Source organism: Arachis hypogaea, chromosome 19 (assembly GCF_003086295.3).
Source record: "Arachis hypogaea cultivar Tifrunner chromosome 19, arahy.Tifrunner.gnm2.J5K5, whole genome shotgun sequence".
NCBI classification, from domain to species: Eukaryota; Viridiplantae; Streptophyta; class Magnoliopsida; order Fabales; family Fabaceae; genus Arachis; species Arachis hypogaea.
In genome coordinates this window covers 120,400,376-120,415,804 of record NC_092054.1, presented here as the reverse complement: position 1 = coordinate 120,415,804, position 15,429 = coordinate 120,400,376, and the positions used below count along the sequence as shown (strand labels likewise).

Below are 15,429 nucleotides of genomic sequence, written 5' to 3'. Positions count from 1 at the left end.
TGCATTCTCACTTCCTGCATAATGCTAGCTTCAAGCATTTAGATAAACTAGTTAACTATTTACTGTTTCATAGTTTTTAGTTTTATTACCTTTAGCATGGAAAAAGGATTTCACAGATAATTAATTTGCTGCATGAGAGACATTGGCAAGGAACTAAGTTTGGTGTTCACACACCAAAGTAAGTTTAAAAGCCCACAAATAAGCTTTGCATATTAACCGGATACCTTAAGGGCTTGAGAAGCAAGCCACTTTTGAGGATTATGCAGGAAAATAGCCAACAAATTAAAGAACACTTGCATTATGACTCAGAAGGAGCAAACAGAAGGAAGAATGAAAAGCTGCAACCCAACAGGTTGTATTTATACTTGATCCTTGTTGTTATGTAATGATTTAATTCAGAGATTCCTTTATGTCTGGCTGGAATGATCATTTAGTTGCAAGTGGAAGTACATGCTGAAGAAAGCTATCTGCATAATTTTTGCTTGAAAGATTATCTGCATAATAATTGTCATCCTTCATTAGCTTGAGTACTTTGTTTTGTCTCCCCTTGCTGTTTGAATAAAAGAAAGATGTTTTAATTTAGAAAAGTAATTGTTCAATGTTGCAATAGTTAGAAGGAAAGTTAGTGGTGGTGTGTGTTTGATTCAATTGTTAGCTCATACAATAATTGCTGCATAATGACTTGTTACTTGAAGCTTAAGCCAGTTTGCTGCTATGATCCTTCAATTAATGAAAGCCCCTTGAAAATAAACCAAAACAAAAAGAAAAAGAAAGAAGAAAAGCCAAAAGTTGGCAAAGAAACAAACAATAAGGCTAGACACCAATAGCTTGGACCCTAGGACATATGCCTGTGGTGTTTGTGTACTAGGATATGCTTGGACCCTAGAAATAAACAATAAGGCTAGACACCAATAGCTTGGACCATAGGACATATGCCTGTGGTGTTTGTGTACTAGGATATGCTTGGACAAGTAGGTTCTAAGGAGTATTTTAAAACTTGGCAACTTAGATCAACTGATATGGGATTGCCAACTGAAAGTCCACAATAAAGAGCAACCTAGCTACAAAACATTTAGTGATCCAAAGAGATGCTGGGCATCAATGATCCTAGGAAGAAAAAGGTGAGCCATGTGTCTGTGGTGAAGAAATGTTGAGTGAAAATAAGCCAAAGGTCACTGCAATATTTGTCACTAAGACTTTAATAAGTAATAAGCTCTGTAATGCAAAAGAAAGAAGAAAAGCTAACAAGGGAAATGAGCAAAAAGTGAGGAGTTATAGCAGCAACCTTGGTGAACCCTTAAAGAAACATTGCTTGTTTTGACAGCAAGTAATAAATGAGCTACTTTAGATCTGCATAAAACCCCATAGACCAAATTTAACTATCTGCTTAATAAGAACATATATACTTATCTATCTCATTCTATCTTCTCTTATGTTTGATGCTTGCTTGGGGACAAGCAAGTTTTAAGTTTGGTATTGTGATGACAAGTCATCTTAGCCTAGTTTTACTAGCCTTTTTCTTTATTTTTATTTGGTTTTATGTACTTTCTTGCATTCTAAGTAAGTAATTTGGAATGAAAATGCATGATTTCTTTGAATCAAACAACCACCATATAATTGATGCTAAATCATGAGGTTTAGGCTAAATTTAATTGATTTTTAGTGATTTATAAACCTTGTGAATTTGGTGATACTTTGATTGGTTGTTTTGATTAATTATAGGTGAAGAAAAGAAGAAAAGAAGAAAGCGTAGCCTAAGAAGTGTGGCCCAAGGAAGAAAAAGTGTGGCCAAGAAAGGAGGAAGTGTGGCGCAACAAACCATGAAGCTCTCTCCAAGAGCACCAAGCTCACCAAGGAAGTGCTACATTCTCTCTCAAGGGACCAAGGCACAAAGCTCTGCTCACTTTGTGAGCTGCGCACAACACAAGACCAAGAAACAAGGAAAGAAAAGACAAAGCTCTGCTCACTTTGTGAGCTGAGCACAACACAAGACCAAGAAACAAGGAAAGAAAAGACCAAGCTCAGCTCACAAAGTGAGCTTTATCGAGAGCCCACAAGAAATAATTCAAAGAAAATGAGTTGCAAGTGCATTCTCCAAGAGTTGAAACCATGACCAAAGGGGGATGGGGGGAGCGCTACTCACAAGGAAAAATAAGCAAAAAATGGCCAAATGCCTCCCCCAAGGTTCGAACTCCACACCTTGAGGAAGCAAGGAAGCAAGGCATGATGCGTGGAAAACTTGTCTTTCAACAAATCTCCCTTCGGCAAGTGTACCGAATTTGTCGTCAAGTAAAAACTCACAATAGAGTGAGGTTGAATCCCACACGGATTGATTGATCAAGCAACTTTAATTAGAAGAATATTCTAGTTGAGCGAATCCAGAATTTGGGTTGAGAGTTGCAGAAAATAAAATGGCGGGAATGTAAATAACAGAAAAATAAATGCTAGAATTAAAGGACTGGAAGTAAATGACTGAAAATAAATTGCAGAATTGTAAATGGGAATGGGGGATTTGCTCATAAAAGTAAATGGCAGAAATTAAAGAGAATGGGTAAGATCAGAGATGGGGAGTTCATTGGGCTTAGGAGATGTTGCAATTCTCCAGATCAAGTTCATTTTCATCTCTTCCTCAATCAATGCACTCATTGATCTCCTTGGCAATCTTAAGTGATTGAATTACAATTTCTTGTAATTCAATCTCTCAAATCTTGATCAATAGCCAATTCCTTGGTCAATTTCTCATGAGAAGAGATGAAGTATGGTCACTGATTATACCACATGCATTTCCCAAATCAAGTATTGAGAGGGTCATAGTCACATACCCATCCAAACCCAATTTGGTCCAGCATGAGAAAGCATTTCTAGCTTGATCTCTTCATTCCTCTTTCAAGGTTCAAAAGAGATCCAAGTTTGAATAGCTTCTCTTCCAAGATAACTACTCAATTGGATGAAGATCGAAAGCTTTCAAGTAAAATCAAGAGAAAAGATAGAAGAAGAATAATGAAAATTAGTATTGATCCATCAAATTACAACAGAGCTCCCTAACCCAATGAAAGAGGTTTAGTTGTTCATAGCTCTAGAAAATGAAAACAAAGATGGAGAATACATCATAAAACTAGAAAATGCAGAGAAAGTAAAATACAGAAAGTAGTTCTCCTTTTCCCAGCCTTCAGAACTCCTTTTACAATTCAAAGCTACTCCTATATATACTACTCTTCTCAGCTTCTAGTTTGCTCTTCAAGTCTTGGGCCTTTGGATCTTGAATTTGAAGTAGTTCTTTTCTTCATTTGGGCTTGGCTTTACTTGCAGAGAGAAAGTGTTAAGTGGGCAGAGACTTTAGCTCAGGGCGTAAGGGGTGTTAATCATTTAGTGAAAGTATAAGTTCGGGAACGTTAGTGACACTTAACATTTTTACTAACGTTCCAATGTACCCCTTTGCCTCACGTTAGAGCCCACGTTAACTAGGTTAACGTGGCTTCTAACGTGGCCTTGCCAACCTTTGAGAACGTTAGTGACACTCAACATTGTCACTAACGTTTCAATGTGCCCCTAGATCTCACGTTAGAGTCCACGTTAACTAGGTTAACGTGGCTTCTAACGTGGCCATTCTTATCCATCCCAACGTTAGTGACAATGTTGAGTGTCACTAACGTTGGCTCATCATTCATTCCTCATCGTTAGCTACCACGTTAACTAAGTTAACGTGGAAGTTAACGTGGCTCCTTGGGGGGTTGTGTGGTTGCTTCCAACGTTAGTGACAATGTTGAGTGTCACTAACGTTGTCGACAACTCTCACTTCTTACGTTAGCTCCCCCGTTAACCAAGTTGACGTGGGAGTTAACGTGGTGTGTTGCATCCTTAGGCCAACGTTAGTGACAATGTTGAATGTCACTAACGTTGGCTTCTCTTCCCCCTTTAACGTTAGAGGCCACGTTAACTAGGTTAACTTGGGCTCTAACGTGGCCACTCATAAGTGTTTGCCAACGTTAGTGACAATGTTAAGTGTCACTAACGTTGGCTCAACTTCCCTTTTCCACGTTAGAGTTCACGTTAACTTAGTTAACGTGACTCTTAACGTGGGCAATGATGGCTTTGAGAGTGTCATTGGCAATCACTTTTCTCATTATCCTTGCAAGTTACCTCCCTTTCCTTGCTTCCTTTGGTCCTGAAATCAAGCAACAGAGTGCATCAAAGTTCTAGTCCAAGTCATGGGTAATACAATTTGTCACTAAATTCATGCAAAATCCTCATGAAATAATGTAAAATGCACAATGTATGCTTGAATCAAGGTGTAGGTGAATATCTACCTAAAACTAGCTTATTTCCTAAGGAAATGCATGAAACTAACCTAAAAATAGTAAAGAAAAGGTCAGTGAAACTGGCCAAGATGCCCTGGCATCACAACACCAAACTTAAAGCTTGCTTGTTCCTAAGCAAGTACTGGAACAAGAGAATGACGAATGGAATATCCAGAGGAATGAGTCATTCTTGTGGAAGTCATGTTACTGATTTTATGGTGGTTTCATGCACAGCAACTTAGGTTCATTCCATTACTGGCTTTCAGACCTTTATCATGTCCCTAAACACTTACTTTGTTTATATCCCATGAGACCTTTATTCATTGATCCTTTTATTGTTATTTCAAGGGTTATTTGTGTTATTTAGGCTAAGTGCTCTGTAAGGGGGCAACTCTTTAAGATAAGTTTTCAGCCAACACTCCCGAACCAGTTGGTTCAAGGTGCTAGGTGTTGAGGCACCCCTAAGGACTTACTCCCTCAAGTCTCTCCCCCATACATACACATCACAGGCATATAGTTTGTTTATTTTCTTATCTTGAGACCTTGGTGTCCAGCACCTCTTTGGGTTACTAAATGCTCTGTAGTGAGGGTTACTCTTGATAGTGGATTTTCAGCTGATAATCCCGGGTTAGTTAACCCAAGTTATCAAGTGATAAAGCACCCCTAAGAGCTTATTCATCCAAGTAGATCCCTCACACAGAAGCACCATAGACACTTGTTTCAAGGTCCAAACCATTGGTGCCTAGCCTTATTGCTTACTCTTTTTCTTTTGTTTTTCACTTCCATTATTCTTTCCCTTTTCTCTTATTAGGATATTGTCATTAACTTAGTCTCATGGGTATATCCAAAGCAAAGTATTCAGGCCAGATAGTTGTTCTCCTAACCTTGTGGTTGAACCAACTTAGCTAACTTATGACTACTCCAAAGATTCATGAATGCACTTCCACAATATGAACTCCACTCTGGTCTTTTAAAAGCATAAACATTCTCTTCTTCATTTGATTTAAAAGGAACAAGCATACAAGTAAGTTAAGTAAGGATGCAGTGACATAAAGACTAGCACATATGGACCTATTCAATACCACAAACTTAAAAGACATGATTGAGAAAGGTTTAAACATAACATGGAAGCAAGTTCTATTTCATACAAGATCTTCCTTATTTAAGACATAGAGAAAGATGGAACAAAGAAGGAACTCCACCACCTTTTACTGTTGTGGATGTCCATGCTCTTTTCCTTGCTTGTCCTCCTTGTTTCCTCTTGCATTTCCTCGCATCCGTGCCAATCTTGCTTGCTTCCAATCCTCAAGTGCCTTCCTCACTGACTCATGACTCTCTTCCACCCTTTGTCTTTCCTTTTGTGCTAATTCATCCTTCATTTCGTCATACTTGGCTATTCCTGGATGCAATACTGGCAGCTGTCCCACTAAGTAGCCGAGCCTGGCTTGAGTGTTTATATGATGTCCTATTTGGCTCATGTAAACTCCTTCTGCGAATGCCCTTTGCTCGTCCAATAGTTCTGCCTGTTCTATTTGTCTTCGATTCATCTCATGTATATGTGCCCCTTGATGTGCTTGGATGTTGATTATCCTCTGGGTGGATTCTTGTTGCTCGTTTTGCCTTTGTTCCATCCTATTGAATGCCTCTCCCCATTGTTGTCCTTGGCTTAGTTGCTGTTCCATCATTTGCCTTTGCCACTCACCTTGCTGAGTCATCCATCTTGAAAGTGTTTCCTCTTGCTGCCCCATCATCTGTAGTTGAAGCTCTTTCTGTGCTCCTTGGCTTTCCAAATATTGTCTAGACAAGCCATCAATGGCCTCCTGCAATTGGTGCATGTCCAAGGTCTATTGTGCTTGACCCTCTGAGACTTGGCCTTCCACTACTTGAGGGGCTGTCCTCTTTCTTTGCTTCCGTTGAGGCAGGAAGGATGCTGCAGCATTCATCCTTCGGACCGTTATTGGAATGCCTTCCTTTATCTAAACGGGGTCCTCATCTTCAAAAACCACCCTAGCTTTCTTGCATATTCGGTAAATAGTGCTAGGGTAGCCTAATGTTCCTCTTGAGTCGCTTTTCTCTGCCATCTTTCTAATGCCTTGAGCTATGATCTCATGAACTTTGATTTCTCCTCCCTTGAGTATACAATGCACCATTGTTGCTCTCTCGAGATTCACCTCCGAGTTGTTTGCAGCTGGGAGAATAGACCTCCTCACTAGCTCGAACCACCCCTTAGCTTCAGGAGTGAGGTCTGTTCTCTTAATGAACTTTGGTTTATTTCCCGCACCCCTTTCCCAGTCAGCTCCCGGTACACAAAGGTCTCGTAAAAGCTGGTCATAATTGGGGTTGTTGTCCAATCTTGAGTGATAACTTTCTTCTTCAAACGGTATAGACCGTAGCTTCAATGCTCTCATTACACTCATGGGACCAAAATTCACCATTGTTCCTCTCACAAAGATTGTATATGACTCATCTTTCTTATCATATCTGACTGCATTTGCATAAAATTCTCTTATGAGATTTGCATTCACCTTAGTGGCCGGGTCAGTGAGGAGCTCCCATCTTCTCCTTTCTACCTTTTCTGTGATTTCGGGGCATTCAGTCTTCTTAACTTGAAATCCCAGCTCATAGATGATTTCCTTATCAACCATCCACCCGTATTGCAATGCATGATGCAAGCTTCTAAATCTCTTCTCATCATATGGGTGTTCTTCCATGGGTTCCTTTCCCTCCCTTCTCTTAGAACTTGAAGATGTCATGAATGATGATTAATATGTGAAGGTGGTAAGGTTGTGGAGACTTTTGGTTGTTTAGGGTTTTATGGCAATGAAGAGAGTGAGGGGAGGAATGTTTATAATCAGATAGGGGGTGTATTGTACCGAAATGAAGAGTGGTGAAGGGTGTGTGATGACAATGAAGGGTGGTACGGACAAGGGTCGTTTTTATAAAGAAGTTGTGAGAGAATGGAGGGTGTAGATTGATGAAGTGGTCACTTGATGGACGGTTAGGGTTATGCATGGCTAGAAGACAAGGATCATCACTTTATGATGGGGATTGCTCGGTCTTCTAGGGGTTCCATTTTTTCAATGTTGCATGGCAATATTTTCCAATGTATTCCCTCTTTAGAACAAGTGTGTAACCCCTTCTCTTGTGGTGTCCGAACCTTCATTGTTTGGTTGTCCAATCTATCCCTTTTTATGCTCCTTTTCCTTTCCTATAAAGATTTAAAATAAGGAAATTGATATCATAAAAAAAATCAAACTCTACGGCTAGAATAAAAGGGAAGAAAGGATTTGATTGTTTATTTATAAATTCCAACTAACTAACTAACTATTGGTGGGTCCTTATATGCATTTTGGTGGCACCATGGGGTGACACCAAACTTAGTTTGAAGCAATGTGATGAAAAGTTTTGTTTAAAGCTCCCAAGACTAGCATGCATCTTGGTTTGCTTTGAACACCAAACTTGTTCTTCACTATATACTGCATGATAAAGATTTCACCAAATGTTTGTCAAGTTTAGTTTGAAATTCATAACATTGATTTATTCATTATTTTAAAAACATATAAAACATGGGTTGCCTCCCATGAAGCGCTTCTTTAGCGTCACTAGCTTGACGTTTTTTCCTCATCAGGGTGGTTGGTAGTGCTTAAAGTCCTCCCCTCTTGCTGTGGACTTATATCCATTGGTTGGATCAATGATCTCCACATGTTCCAGGGAAAGAACTCTGTTGATAGTGAAGACCTTGGGTAACTGAGATGGTACAGTAGGGAGATTAGGAGGAATATCTGGGAAGTAAGCTGAGACAACTCTATCTCCTGGAGAGAAGTCTTCCGTAGGGATCTTCTTGTTCCTCCATCTCCTTGGTACCTTCTTCTTTGTTTCTTTTGAGATTGCCTTCCCTTTGGTGACCTCTTTTTTCCAAGGAGTTGTGATGCTGTCTTCACCTGCCTCTAGAGGTTTAGGTTTCTCCAACTTTTCCTTGAGCTGTGGCAATTGCTGTTTTCCTTGTTTATCAATTGAGGGGGTTTCAGAATAAACTGGCTGTGCTTCAGTGCTTGTCTCCTCCTTCAGTGTCTCTTTATCGTTTGTGCTTAGTTCTTTGTCCTCTTGATCTGTTTCTTGTGAGAGTTTGAAGACATTGAAGCTGAGTCGTTCATCATGGATTCTCAATATTAGCTCCCCTTTCTCTACATCGATAAGTGCTCTGGCTGTAGCTAGGAATGGTCTTCCCAATATGATTGGGTGAGCGTGACTCTCTTCCATGTCTAGGATGACAAAGTCTGTTGGGAGAAAGTATTTCCCAACCTTTAGCAACACATTTTTCACCACTCCTATTGCTTGCTTTTGAGTTTTGTCAGCCAGTCTGATGATTACATCTGTGGGCATTATCTCATTAATCTGTAGCCTCTTCACCAGGGATAAATGCAGTAAGTTGATGTTGGCCCCCAAATCACATAGTGCTCTATCGAACATAGTTTCACCTATGGCACAAGGGATGTGAAAACTCCCTGGGTCTCTTCTTTTTGTACGCAACTCAGGTTGAATAAGGGCACTACATTCCTTGTTTATCACTATAGTCTGGCCTCCTTTGAGTGAGCTTTTCCTGAGAAAAAGTTCCTTCATATACTTGATGAATTAAGGCATTTGTTGAATTGCCTTGATGAATGGTATGTTTACATGCAGAGATGCAAACAAGTCTAGGAACCTTGAGTATATTCTCTTTCCCACAGCACCATTGAGCAGTTAAGGGAAGGGAGCATAGAGCTTCAGCAACTCTTGTTGTGAGATTTTTGGTCCTTGGTGATCTCTATCCTCCTCCTTTGTTGGGTTGTCTTCAGGTTGTTTGCACAGTTTGCCTTGCTTGTCTTCAATCTCTTGATCACTCGTAGTGGCCATTTTGCAATCTTCCCATCTTACTTTCTTTGCTTCTCCCTTGGGGTTTTTCTCCGTGTCACTTGGGAAGCTATCGGTAGGTGTGGGAATTCTCTCAGCTAAATATCCCACCTGGAATTCCAGCTTCCTAATGGTCTCTCCTTGGTTCTTAATATTGGCTCACACTTCTTCTTTGAACACCTTATTTTCTTGAATCTCTTGGCATATTCCTTCAAGTAAGGCTTCAATCTTAGAGAGCTTGTCATCAATTGATGGGTGATTCGGAGCAGATGTGCTATTTTGGTTTTGATAAGCATATGAAGAAGTGTTGTTGTGGGGGTGTTGAGATGTCCTCTATGTGAATTGCTGGTGAGCTGCATTGTTGTTGGAGTTGTAACGTCTCTGGTCTTGGTTTTGATCTTGCTCACTTCCCCACCCAAAGTTTGGGTTGTTTCTCCATCCAGGGTTGTAGGTCTTGGAGTATGGATCATAGTTTTTTCTTGGTGAATTCCCAATGTAGTTGGCTTGCTCCTGACTCCCCTCTGCTTCTTCGTTCACTCCTTCTTGGATTGTTGATGAAGTGGAGATTGCTACTACTTGGTTCATCTCCATCTTCTTGGTGAGGTCAGCCAGCTGCTGGGTAATGAGCTTGTTTTGGGCCAACAGAGCATCTACATTGTTTAGCTCCATTACTCCTCTTATGTTCCCTCTTTCGGAAGCATAGAAGTAGTCGTTCTCTGCTACTGTTTCAATAACATCTATGGCTTCCTCAATGGTCTTCTTCTTGTTCAAAGATCCTCCAGATGAATGGTCTACGGCCTTCTTTGACTCATAAGAGAGCCCTTCATAGAAAATGTGCAGCTGCACTATTCGTTGAACATGTCAGGTGGACACCTCCTTGTTAAGTCCTTGAACCTCTCCCATGCTTCATATAGAGTCTCACCATCTTGTTGCCTGAAAGTTTGGACCTCATCTCTCAGCCTATTGATTCGTTGAGGAGGGTAAAATCTTGCTAAGAATTTGTTCACCACGTCTTCCCAAGTTGTCAAGCTTTCCCTTGGGAAAGATTCCAGCCATTTGGCTGCCTTGTCCCTGAGTGAGAATGGAAATAAGAGCAATCTATAGGCGTCAGAATGAACACCATTAGACTTCACTGTGTCACATATTCTCAGGAAGGTGGTTAAATGTTGATTGGGGTCTTCTTGAACACTTCCTCCAAACAAACAATTGTTCTGAACAAGGGTGATGAGCTGTGGTTTAAGTTCAAAGTTGTTGGCATGGATTGTTGGCTTTTGGATGCTACTTCCACAATTGCCTGGGTTTGGATTGATGTAAGAGCCCAAAACTCTTCTATCCTCCCCAGCATGATTTGCTCTACCTCCTCCCCCATGGTTGTGATCTTCTTCTTCATGATGGTTTTCCATGTTGTCTTCCATGTTTGTTTCAAAGAATTCCTCTTCTTCCTCACCACCAACCATTTTCTTTCCTCTTGCCTCCCTCCTTAATCTAAGGAAGGTCCTCTCAGGTTCAGAATCGAAGGAAGTTGAAGCCCCGCTTCTTCTCTCTATCATACAACCATCAAGTGCAAGCAAGAAAAGATAGGTGCAGAAAGTATTTGTGTCAGAATTACTGTTAGTTGTGGGTGATGCAATATATCAAACAGTTAGTGGGTTAGCAAACAGAATTGAAAATAACAAAGAAAAACAAAAGAGTAGAGGGAGAAGGGAAGAAGTTTAACTAAAACAAAAAGTAAATCACTCAAACAGAAAATGAAATTCACAAAATAAAAATGCTCAATCTAGTGATCTTCCAATTTAATCATTGTTGATGCACAATCAATCCCCGACAACGGCGCCATAAACTTGATGCGTGGAAAACTTGTCTCTCAACAAATCTCCCATCGGCAAGTGTACCGAATTTGTCGTCAAGTAAAAACTCACAATAGAGTGAGGTCGAATCCCACAGGGATTGATTGATCAAGCAACTTTAATTAGAAGAATGTTCTAGTTGAGTGAATCCAGAATTTGGGTTGAGAGTTGCAGAAAATAAAATGGCGGAATGTAAATAACAGAAAAATAAATGCTAGAATTAAAGGACTGGAAGTAAATGACTGAAAATAAATTGCAGAATTGTAAATGAGAATGGGGGATTTGCTCATAAAAGTAAATGGCAGAAATTAAAGAGAATGGGTAAAATCAGAGATGGGGAGTTTATTGGGCTTAGGAGATGTTGCAATTCTCCAGATCAAGTTTATTTTCATCTCTTCCTCAATCAATGCACTCATTGATCTCCTTGGCAATCTTAAGTGATTGAATTACAATTTCTTGCAATTCAATCTCTCAAATCTTGATCAATAGCCAATTCCTTGGTCAATTGCTCATGAGAAGAGATGAAGTATGGTCACTGATTATACCACATGCATTTCCCAAATCAAGTATTGAGAGGGTTATAGTCACATACACATCCAAACCCAATTTGGTCCAGCATGAGAAAGCATTTCTAGCTTGATCTCTTCATTCTTCTTTCAAGGTTCAAAAGAGATCCAAGTTTGAATAGCTTCTCTTCCAAGATAACTACTCAATTGAATGAAGATCGAAAGCTTTCAAGTAAAATCAAGAGAAAAGATAGAAGAAGAATAATGAAAATTAGTATTGATCCATCAAATTACAACAGAGCTCCCTAACCCAATGAAAGAGGTTTAGTTGTTCATAGCTCTAGAAAATGAAAACAAAGATGGAGAATACATCATAAAACTAGAAAATGCAGAGAAAGTAAAATACAGAAAGTAGTTCTCCTTTTCCCAGCCTTCAGAACTCCTTTTACAATTCAAAGCTACTCCTATATATACTACTCTTCTCAGCTTCTAGTTTGCTCTTCAAGTCTTGGGCCTTTGGATCTTGAATTTGAAGTAGTTCTTTTCTTCATTTGGGCTTGGCTTTACTTGCAGAGAGAAAGTGTTAAGTGGGCAGAGACTTTAGCTCAGGGCGTAAGGGGTGTTAATCATTTAGTGAAAGTATAAGTTCGGGAACGTTAGTGACACTTAACATTTTTACTAACGTTCCAATGTACCCCTTTGCCTCACGTTAGAGCCCACGTTAACTAGGTTAACGTGGCTTCTAACGTGGCCTTGCCAACCTTTGAGAACGTTAGTGACACTCAACATTGTCACTAACGTTTCAATGTGCCCCTAGATCTCACGTTAGAGTCCACGTTAACTAGGTTAACGTGGCTTCTAACGTGGCCATTCTTATCCATCCCAACGTTAGTGACAATGTTGAGTGTCACTAACGTTGGCTCATCATTCATTCCTCATCGTTAGCTACCACGTTAACTAAGTTAACGTGGAAGTTAACGTGGCTCCTTGGGGGGTTGTGTGGTTGCTTCCAACGTTAGTGACAATGTTGAGTGTCACTAACGTTGTCGACAACTCTCACTTCTTACGTTAGCTCTCACGTTAACCAAGTTGACGTGGGAGTTAATGTGGTGTGTTGCATCCTTAGGCCAACGTTAGTGACAATGTTGAATGTCACTAACGTTGGCTTCTCTTCCCCCTTTAACGTTAGAGGCCACGTTAACTAGGTTAACGTGGGCTCTAACGTGGCCACTCATAAGTGTTTGCCAATGTTAGTGACAATGTTAAGTGTCACTAACGTTGGCTCAACTTCCCTTTTCCACGTTAGAGTTCACGTTAACTTAGTTAACGTGACTCTTAACGTGGGCAATGATGGCTTTGAGAGTGTCATTGGCAATCACTTTTCTCATTATCCTTGCAAGTTACCTCCCTTTCCTTGCTTCCTTTGGTCCTGAAATCAAGCAACAGAGTACATCAAAGTTCTAGTCCAAGTCATGGGTAATACAATTTGTCACTAAATTCATGCGAAATCCTCATGAAATAATGTAAAATGCACAATGTATGCTTGAATCAAGGTGTAGGTGAATATCTACCCAAAACTAGCTTATTTCCTAAGGAAATGCATGAAACTAACCTAAAAATAGTAAAGAAAAGGTCAGTGAAACTGGCCAAGATGCCCTGGCATCAAGGCACCACAAGAAAACCAAAGAAATGGGCAGCGCATGCACTCAGCAAGTCTCGAACCAAGGACCTCTCCTTGTGAGCACCAAGGCTCAGCTCACTTGGAGAGCTGAGCGCTATCCATGGGCATCACGCAAGAACTTTGACACGGCCAGGGGGAGTGGGACGCGCACACTTGACACGGTCCAGGGAGCATAAGGCGCGCAACAAATTTTTGCACCAAGGCACCAATGCTCAGCTCACTTTGTGAGCTGAGCTTTCCCCTGATGCCTCCCCCAAGCAACAGCACGCTACGCAAGGCCTCCCCATACTAAGTCTCAAAGCTCAGCTCACTTTGTGAGCTGAGTATCCCCCTGGAAGCAAATTACTCATGGGCTGAAAAATCAACCAAAAATCCAATTAAATTCAAATCTTCACCAAATTAAAAGCCCATCCAAATTCCAATATCCAAGAATAGAAAGTGTATAAATAGGAGTTAGTTTGATGTAATTAGGACTTTTACCCTCTTCTTTTTTTTAGACTTTACTTTTGATTTTTCTTTGAACTCTCATTTTCATTTTGAGCTTTTTTGTTTTTGAATTTAGATTTCAGAGAATTGGGAAGGAGAATTGATCTCTCTTCTTCCTTGTTCCTGCTTGAGCACTCTTTAATTTTCTTGCTTTGGATCTTGGGTGAAGAATTGAAGAACTTCTGTTTCAATCTCACCTTGAGATTTCTTCTTTAATTTTCTGCATAATTGAATTTCATTTTCTGTTCATTGCTTCTTCTTCTACTCTTTCTGCAATTTACTTTTCTTTATTTCTTTTGCAATTGTTCTTGTTGGATCAAGGAAGGATTTGAGATCTAGACTTGTTATCTAGTCTCTTCCACTCTTGAGATCTTGAACCACTTTTAAATTGCTGCAAATTAAGCATTGCTTTTCTGTTTTTAAATTCTTCAAGGAATTTTACTTTTTTGTTTAAGATCTACTTCATTGCAATTAAATTTTCTCCTTTATGTTTAATGCAATTTACTTGTTCTTGTTTAAATTCTGCAATCCCAACTCCCAATCCCTTTTACAATTCAAGCAATTTACATTCCTTACACTTTAAGCTTCAGTTATTTACATTTCTTGCAATCTAAGTTTCTGCATCTTACATTACTTGTTCTTTAAGATTCAGCACTTTTACTTTCCTGTTCTTTAATTTACTGCAAATCTTCCCTCTCCCTTTATATTTCACGCAATTTAGTTTCTGCAAATTCTAAATCACTCAACCAATACTTGATTTGCTTGACTAAATCAACCACTAAACTAAAATTGCTCAATCCTTCAATCCCTATGGGATCGACCTCACTCATGTGAGTTATTATTACTTGATACGACCCGGTACACTTGCCGGTGAGTTTCGTGTTGGATCATTTTCCACAACATCAAGTTTTTGGCGCCGTTTCCGGGGATTGATTAGATTGACAATGATTAAGTAAGGTGGTGGTCTAGATTAAGCACTTTTTCTTTTTCTTTTTACTAAGCATACTAACTGTTTGAATTTTTACTTAAGCTAACACTAACTTCACTCTAGCAATAGAGTGTTTAATTCTGGTTCTTGGTTCTGTGTTTATGTCAGGAGGAAGAAGCGATGAATCCACACCTTTTGATCCTTAAACACTTTGGGGGTAGAGAAGAGAACCAAGAAATGGAGGAAAATCCAACAAATCCATAAGTGGGAGTGGCCAACGACAATGGTCAGCCCCAAAGGAGAGTATTGGCTTCATATATATTTGCTAATCCAAGGCATTGTGGGAGTAGCATCCTTACCCCAAATGTCGATGCAAATAACTTTGAATTGAAGCCCCAACTCATCACCTTGGTGCAGAACAACTGTTCTTATGAAGGAGGACCACTTGAAGATCCAAACCAACACTTGTCTACTTTCTTGAGGATTTGGGACACTGTCAAAACCAGTGGTGTGCACCCTGACAGTTACAAGCTACTGCTATTTCTATTTTCTCTCAGAGACAAAGCCACTCAATGGTTGGAATCCTTTCCAAGAGACAGCATCAACAATTGGGATGATCTAGTAACCAAGTTCCTTGCCAAGTTTTACCCACCTCAAAGAGTTATTAGATTGAAGACTGAAGTACAAACATTCACACAAATGGATGTTGAACCCTTGTATGAGGCATGGGAACGATACAAAGCTCTAATCAGGAAGTGCCCACCTGGAATGTTCAGTGAGTGGGACAGATTGC

At 39.9% G+C, this 15,429-nt stretch overlaps 1 non-coding gene across 1 annotated transcript; it reads left to right on the top strand.

Annotated features, from left to right (window-relative positions):
* Positions 1-10,046: 10,046 nt before the first annotated feature.
* Positions 10,047-10,150, top strand: LOC112780193 (small nucleolar RNA R71). Its single transcript, XR_003191046.1, has one exon. It is a non-coding gene; the product is annotated as a small nucleolar RNA R71 (small nucleolar RNA).
* Positions 10,151-15,429: the final 5,279 nt, after the last annotated feature.